This window comes from Protomyctophum bolini (assembly GCF_963924005.1).
Source record: "Protomyctophum bolini genome assembly, chromosome: 17".
NCBI lineage: Eukaryota > Metazoa > Chordata > Actinopteri > Myctophiformes > Myctophidae > Protomyctophum > Protomyctophum bolini.
Genome location: NC_137878.1, coordinates 42,262,722 through 42,271,659, shown reverse-complemented (window position 1 = coordinate 42,271,659; position 8,938 = coordinate 42,262,722).

The following is an 8,938-nucleotide window of genomic DNA, read 5'->3' as shown; positions in this document are numbered from 1 at the left end:
CTGAGATCAGATTTAAAAAAATGTCAGTCGTTCTTCGATTTTTCAAAAATAGCAGACCTACAAGCTCGTAGCGCGCCACTCGGTGGCGCGCTATGAGCTTGTAGATCTGCTATTTTTCAATAGCTAAAGCATGACATGATGCCAACACCAAAATGGGTTCCCGTTCAGAATGGGTTAACCCATTTTGTGTGGGAAAACCCTTTTTGGTGTTTTTAAGCATTATGTTATGTTCTAAACTAGCTATTGCAAAAAAAAATAGCAGATCAACCGAGTGTGCCGCTCTACGAGCTTGTAGGTCTGCTATTGTTTTGAAAAAATCGTGAAAATGTGGCACAAATGTTTGGATATATATTCCTTCAGAGTGGACGGTTTTTAACTCAAATCTTTGCTTCTGAGGGGTCCCTGAGGGGTCCCTGAGGGGGTCCCTGAGGGGTCCCTGGAACAACATATTTTCAGATGAGGGTTGGCGGCCAATTACATATAATTTTGGGGGTGTTTGATATGAAATATTGAGAACCACTGATATTAGAAACATGAGGTATTTCAGAAACTGTCAGGATTTGGAAGACAATGTCGACGTCAGGCCTAAATGCTTTAACCCATTCTGACCTGAGATCAGATTCATACGAGGTTTCCACTGGACACACACTGGTCTGATTAACCCATTCTGACCTGAGATCAGATTCATACGAGGTTTCCACTGGACAACACACTGGTCTGATTAAACCCATTCTGACCTGAGATCAGATTCTAAAAAATGTCAGTCGTTCTTCGATTTTTCAAAAATAGCAGACCTACAAGCTCGTAGCGCGCCACTCGGTGGCGCGCTATGAGCTTGTAGATCTGCTATTTTTTCAATAGCTAAAGCATAACATGATGCTGACACCAAAATGGGTGCCCGGTCAGAATGGGTTAAAAGTATAATCACCAGAAATGTGTCGTATTCACACAATGTCCCCAATCATCAACCGCTGGGAATCTGGGATGATTGTTTGATCTGTAATCCAGATTATTTCTGACCAGATTGACTGAGGGGCTGACATTGGATTCTTGTAATTTTCGTTTTTGTGTTGTCATGTGAAAGCAGGGAATCACAGCTTCAAATGTACATTATTGGTGGTTCAGTTTGACCCACCAGTTTTTGGAGACATGGTTTATAGAGTAATTAATGTCTTGCAGAGAAACAGTTGAGAAAACAGGCTTGAAAATGTTCACTTCTGTGGACCCTAACATTACACCTAGCTACATGTTTAAGCATTTATTTCATATTTACATGTCTTCTGTGGTCTCTAACATTACACCTATAGCTACATGTTTAAGCATTTATTTCATATTTACATGTCTTCTGTGGACTCTAACATTACACCTAGCTACATGTTTAAGCATTTATTTCATATTTACATGTCTTCTGTGGTCTCTAACATTACACCTATAGCTACATGTTTAAGCATTTATTTCATATTTACATGTCTTCTGTTGACTAACATTACACCTAGCTACATGTTTAAGCATTTATTTCAATTTACATGTCTTCTGTGGACTCTAACATTACACCTAGCTACATGTTTAAGCATTTATTTCATATTGACATGTCTTCTGTGGAGCTCTGACATTTATTTCAGACATGCTCTAGTATGTGAAGAGTCTGCCTTTGATATTAACTCATTTTGGATAAAAAAAATAAAAAACAGTTTTTCTCCTCTGGTGAAAAGCTGCAGGCCGCACGGTTGGCAGCTCTCAGTCATATTTTATAATCACTTGAAAATAGCAGATCTGCAAGCTCACAATGTTTCACAACAACAGCCCCCCCCCCCCCCCTGAATAACAACAGCCCCCCCCCCCCTCCTCACTGAATAACCCTGAAATGAAACAAGGAGCGTAGAGTGAGAGCCACCTAGTGGCAGCAATAGAGTTAATGCACAATTTTTACTTTCATAAAAGATTTATCTCCTGCCCTCTGACCGAGCTGTGATTGGCCGAGCTCCAATCAGTGCTGTGATTGGCCCGAGCTCCAATCAGTGCTGTGATTGGCCCGAGCTCCAATCAGTGCTGTGATTGCATGACTCTAGATTTCAGGTGATTTTAGAACGTTATAATTAAAGACACTTCATTAGTTTTAAAGGAAACAACCGTCAGTCAGTTTTTAACTTCTACCCGTACTTCTAAATTGCAATATTGACACTTGAGTAAATAATTTGAGTGTGTTTTCTTTCTCCAGTGCCGCTACAAACAGATCGTAATCAGTCCAACAACACTGACGTTATTTATTTCATTTGTTGGAGTAAATATTCAAATTGAATCAAGTAGCACTCCTAATCAGTCCCTGAGTGTGTGTGCGTGCGTGCGTGTAAACTTCAGGAATTAACCAGGGCTAATTATCATTTAAAAGCGCTAATTTGTTGTGCAATAATTGTGTGCGTACAGCATGGAGTGTGTGTGCGTGCGTGTGTGTGTGTGTGTGTGCGCGTGTGTGTGTGTGTGTGTGTGTGTGTGTGTGTGTGTTGCGTGCGTGTGTGTGTGTGTACAGTAGGTATGCGTGTGTTGTTTTTTTAATCCTTTTCTTTATTACTGTATCGTTTAGCTAACAGACAGACAGGTCACATGACAGACAGGTCACATGACAGACAGGTCACATGACAGACAGACAGGTCACATGACAGACAGGTCACATGACAGACAGGTCACATGACAGACAGACAGGTCACATGACAGACAGACAGGTCACATGACAGACAGGTCACATGACAGACAGGTCACATGACAGACAGGTCACATGACAGACAGACAGGTCACATGACAGACAGGTCACATGACAGACAGACAGGTCACATGACAGACAGACAGGTCACATGACAGACAGGTCACGAGACAGACAGGTCACATGACAGACAGACAGGTCACATGACAGACAGGTCACGAGACAGACAGGTCACATGACAGACAGGTCACGAGACAGACAGGTCACATGACAGACAGGTCACGAGACAGCCAGGTCACATGACAGACAGGTCACATGACAGACAGACAGGTCACATGACAGACAGGTCACATGACAGACAGACAGGTCAAATGACAGACAGGTCACATGACAGACAGGTCACATGACAGACAGACAGGTCACATGACAGACAGACAGGTCACATGACAGACAGACAGGTCACATGACAGACAGGTCACATGACAGACAGGTCACATGACAGACAGGTCACATGACAGACAGGTCACATGACAGACGGGTCACATGACAGACAGGTCACATGACAGACAGACAGGTCACATAATAGACAGGTCACATGACAGACAGGTCACATGACAGACGGACAGGTCACATAATAGACAGGTCACATGACAGACAGGTCACATGACAGACAGACAGGTCAAATGACAGACAGGTCACATGACAGACAGGTCACATGACAGACAGACAGGTCACATGACACGTCACATGGGATGGAGTCACATTCAGAGGTGGTTTCAAATCTGGTTCCAGGAGATCTCCGTCTCAGTCTGAACGCCTTTAGACTCTATCTCTCTCTCTCTCTCTCTCTCTCTCTCTCTCTCTCTCTCTCTCTCTCTCTCTCTCTCTCTCTCTCTCTCTCTCTGTCTCTCTGTCTCTCTCTCTCTCTCTCTCTCTCTCTCTCTCTCTCCTCTCTCTCTCTCTCTCTGTCTGTGTCTCTCTCCCACCAACAGCTTGTATGTAATTGATCAGTGAAGTGAAGTGTAAAATATTAATTTTCTACTTCAACAGTCAGATAAATCTCTGGGGAGGTCCAAGGTGTGGGGGGGGGGGGGGGGGGGTCCGTGGGGGGGGGGGGGGGGGGGTCCGTGTAAATAAATATGCTCATCCCATTCAGGACGGGAACCCCCGTTGGTGTTTTCCACGCTATGCGCGATCTGGCGATCTGCTATTTTTGAAGAACCTTGTAAATGTGGCACAACTCTTAAGGACTTCGGCAATGGCGGTATATATTGTTTAATATGAAATGAACCAGCGGCCTATTTTAAAATATTTAGTTGGAAATAGCCAATCTACAAGCTCACAACACATGTTTCTGAAGATTACAGGCATGTGACGAGTCACTCAACTCGACGATACGCAAATCACGATTTATTTACACAAAATAATATTATTTTTCTCTTCCAGTATTTTCCCAAAATAAAAAAAAATGTTTTCTCTTATTCTCTTTTCAATACAATAACAAATTATACTGAAAATTATTTGTTGAATCAATTATCAATTATCTTAACGCTTTTTTTGGGGGCATTTTTTTAGTTTTTTTGCATTTGTAAACAGTTTGAATCGATCTTAAAATCAATGAATCTGAAGATATTTCCCGAAAATGTCTCGACAACAGTATTTTATATTGAATACTCGAGTATCGACTCGAGTTTTGTACGTTGGGGGGGGGGGTGGAGGAGGGGGGTGGGGGGTGGACGGTCAGTCATGCATTCCTCTGCACGGCTTTAGACCAAGTTGTCCGTAATCCTCTTCATGGCTGGGTGTGCGTGTGCGTGTGCGCGTTGTGCGGCGCGTGTGTGTGTGTGTGTGCACGTCTTGTGCCAGGCCGGACTACCATCTGAACATAGTTTAGTCTCAGGGACGTCTTTTCCGTGCGATTTGTAGATCTAATGTCATTCCATTATACAGTTGATTTGTAGATCTAATGTCATTCCATTATACAGTTGATTTGTAGATCTAATGTCATTCCATTATACAGTTGATTTGTAGATCTAATGTCATTCCATTATACAGTTGATTTGTAGATCTAATGTCATTCCATTATACAGTTGATTTGTAGATCTAATGTCATTCCAATTATACAGTTGATTTGTAGATCTAATGTCATTCCAATTATACAGTTGATTTGTAGATCTAATGTCATTCCATTATACAGTTGATTTGTAGATCTAATGTCATTCCATTATACAGTTGATTTGTAGATCTAATGTCATTCCATTATACAGTTGATTTGTAGATCTAATGTCATTCCATTATACAGTTGATTTGTAGATCTAATGTCATTCCATTATACAGTTGATTTGTAGATCTAATGTCATTCCATCATACAGTTGATTTGTAGATCTAATGTCATTCCATCATACAGTTGATTTGTAGATCTAATGTCATTCCATTATACAGTTGATTTGTAGATCTAATGTCATTCCATTTACAGTTGATTTGTAGAATCTAATGTCATCCCATTATACAGTTGATTTGTAGATCTAATGTCATTCCATTATACAGTTGATTTGTAGATCTAATGTCATTCCATTATACAGTTGATTTGTAGATCTAATGTCATTCCATTATACAGTTGATTTGTAGATCTAATGTCATTCCATTATACAGTTGATTTGTAGATCTAATGTCATTCCATTATACAGTTGATTTGTAGATCTAATGTCATTCCATTATACAGTTGATTTGTAGATCTAATGTCATTCCATTATACAGTTGATTTGTAGATCTAATGTCATTCCATTATACAGTTGATTTGTAGATCTAATGTCATTCCAATTATACAGTTGATTTGTAGATCTAATGTCATTCCATTATACAGTTGATTTGTAGATCTAATGTCATTCCATTATACAGTTGATTTGTAGATCTAATGTCATTCCATTATACAGTTGATTTGTAGATCTAATGTCATTCCATTATACAGTTGATTTGTAGATCTAATGTCATTCCATTATACAGTTGATTTGTAGATCTAATGTCATTCCATTATACAGTTGATTTGTAGATCTAATGTCATTCCATTATACAGTTGATTTGTAGATCTAATGTCATTCCATTATACAGTCCAATCCCTGTGATTTGTAGATCAAAATACACACACACACATCCCCATGATTTGTATATCTAATTCCATAGACGGTCCAATCTACATGGGTTTGTAGATCTTATTCAACAGACAGTCCTAAACATGCTCAAAACAATTACAATTTACAATGTAGGTTTTTATTAATTAACAATGTTTAGTTAAGGCATAATGTAGGCATTTATCCAGGAGAGATTTACCGTAGCAAAAACAATCACATACATAGAAACAGAACAACCAGAACAACACATGGGTGATACGTCACATAGTTCTAGGATCATAAGGAATCTGAGAACCTAATATCTGTCTAACAGTAGAATATCTGTACAATGAAAGTACATCATAGAAGTCTGTGTCTATACATAATATTTAGCCTTTGCATTTGGCCTGTGAGGTCGTGGAGGTCAGGCCACTTGCAGGGCGATGTCTCGTGAGCTGGAAAATTAAATTATATTTGGTATTTTCAGCTCCAGAGAATTAATGTAGTGAAATGTTGATTTCCTCACATGTATTGGAATACGTGTGTGCTCGCTCGCGTGCGTGCGTGTGTGCGTGCATGCGGGTGTTCGTGTGTGTGTGTGTGTGTGTGTGTGTGTTTGTGTGCGTGTGTGCGTGCGTGCGTGCGTGTGCGTGACTGACACCTCCAGATGGATAAAAGGTGAATTGACCTGAATGGTTCGCTCGACGGAACGCAACCTTTTCTCCTGACTCTGGGAAAACGGGATCAATAAGGAGACCGTTGGAACGCATCAGATATACGATCCATATTCACCAATCACACATGCACACACACACACACACACACACACACTCTACACACACACTCTACACACACACACACTCTACACACACACACACACACACACACACACACACACACACACACACACTCTACACACACACACTCTATACACGCACACACCAAAGACGAGAAGGAAAGAAATAGCATACATTGAAACCTCCGCGTGTCAAGGGTTAATTAGAACAATGCGCCGATCATTTCCATCGATCGGCCTCACAGCTGCATTTTATCACATGATTGATCAGCAACACGCGATGATGATGAAGATGATGATGATGAAGATGATGCTGTATCGTCCCCAGAGGGAGATACTGTATACATGTGTGTGTTTTTGTATTGATGGATGGATATCAGTCAGGAATGTAAACGGCGCGCGGTCCCGTCTGGCATTAAGACTGAAAGGTGTTTGTTTGGTGAAAGGTCAAAGGTGGAACGTCCAGAGACATGTGTGATTGTAGTCCAGAGGTACCTCGGGGTTGTATAGTCCAGAGGTACCTCAGGGTTGTAGTCCAGAGGTACCTCGGGTTTGTAGTCCAGAGGTACCTCGGGGTTGTAGTCCAGAGGTACCTCGGGGTTGTAGTCCAGAGGTACCTCGGGGTTGTAGTCCAGAGGTACCTCGGGGTTGTATAGTCCAGAGGTACCTCGGGGTTGTAGTCCAGAGGTACTGTACCTCGGGGTTGTAGTCCACAGATACCTCAGGGTTGTAGTCCAGAGGTACCTCGGGGTTGTAGTCCAGAGGTACCTCGGGGTTGTAGTCCAGAGGTACCTCGGGGTTGTAGTCCAGAGGTACCTCGGGGTTGTAGTCCAGAGGTACCTCGGGGTTGTATAGTCCAGAGGAACCTCGGGGTTGTAGTCCAGAGGTACTGTACCTCGGGGTTGTAGTCCACAGATACCTCAGGGTTGTAGTCCAGACGTACCTCTGGGTTGTAGTCCAACAAGGAGGAGGGGAGGGGAGGGGAGGGGAGAGGAGAGGAGGGGAGGGGAGGGGAGGGGGGAGGGGGGAGAGGAGAGGAGAGGAGAGGAGGGGAGGGGAGGGGAGGGGAGGGGAGGGGAGGGGAGGGGAGGGGAGGGGAGGGGAGAGGAGGGGAGGGGAGGGGGAGGGGGGAGGGGGGAGAGGAGAGGAGAGGAGGGGAGGGGAGGGGAGGGGAGAGGAGAGGAGAGGAGAGGAGAGGAGAGGAGAGGAGAGGAGAGGAGAGGAGAGGAGAGGAGAGGAGAGGAGAGGAGAGGAGAGACTTTAAAAAGCTGTTGGACAACCAGAGCTGGCCGGGGATCACTTCCTGTCCGTGTTAACAACAGCCCAGGACACGGCGTGGTTTCTTTCTACGTCCGACCATAGACATGGTAACGCCCCGCCTGCCTCTGATTGGCCTACCATAGACATGGTAACGCCCCGCCTGCCTCTGATTGGCCTAACGACACTGCCCGTCTTGTCTGACTTTAATTTTTGTAGAAGAGGCAAAACAATATTGCCTGTACCGTTTGCTTTGATTGAATAATTGAGTGAACAACTGATTTGGCTGTGTTTAAATTAGTGTTGATTATCGTGTATTGTGTGTTGTTGTATAGAAAAAAACTTCAGCACCATGGACAGCTCACTGTGTTGTTATATAGAAACACACTTCAGCACCATGGACAGCTCACTGTGTTGTTATATAGAAACACACTTCAGCACCATGGACAGCTCACTGTGTTGTTATATAGAAACACACTTCAGCACCATGGACAGCTCACTGTGTTATTTAGAAACACACTTCAGCACCATGGACATCTCACTGTGTTGTTATATAGAAAAACACTTCAGCACCATGGACAGCTCACTGTGTTGTTATAAAGAAACACACTTCAGCACCATGGACAGCTCACTGTTATAAAGAAACACACTTCAGCACCATGGACAGCTCACTGTGATGTTATATAGAAACACACTTCAGCACCATGGACAGCTCACTGTTATAAAGAAACACACTTCAGCACCATGGACAGCTCACTGTGATGTTATATGGAAACACACTTCAGCACCATGGACAGCTCACTGTGTTATAAAGAAACACACTTCAGCACCATGGACAGCTCACTGTGATGTTATATAGAAACACACTTCAGCACCATGGACAGCTCACTGTGTTGTTATATAGAAACACACTTCAGCACCATGGACAGCTCACTGTGTTGTTATATAGAAACACACTTCAGCACCATGGACAGCTCACTGTGTTGTTATATAGAAACACACTTCAGCACCATGGACAGCTCACTGTTATAAAGAAACACACTTCAGCACCATGGACAGCTCACTGTTATAAAGAAACAC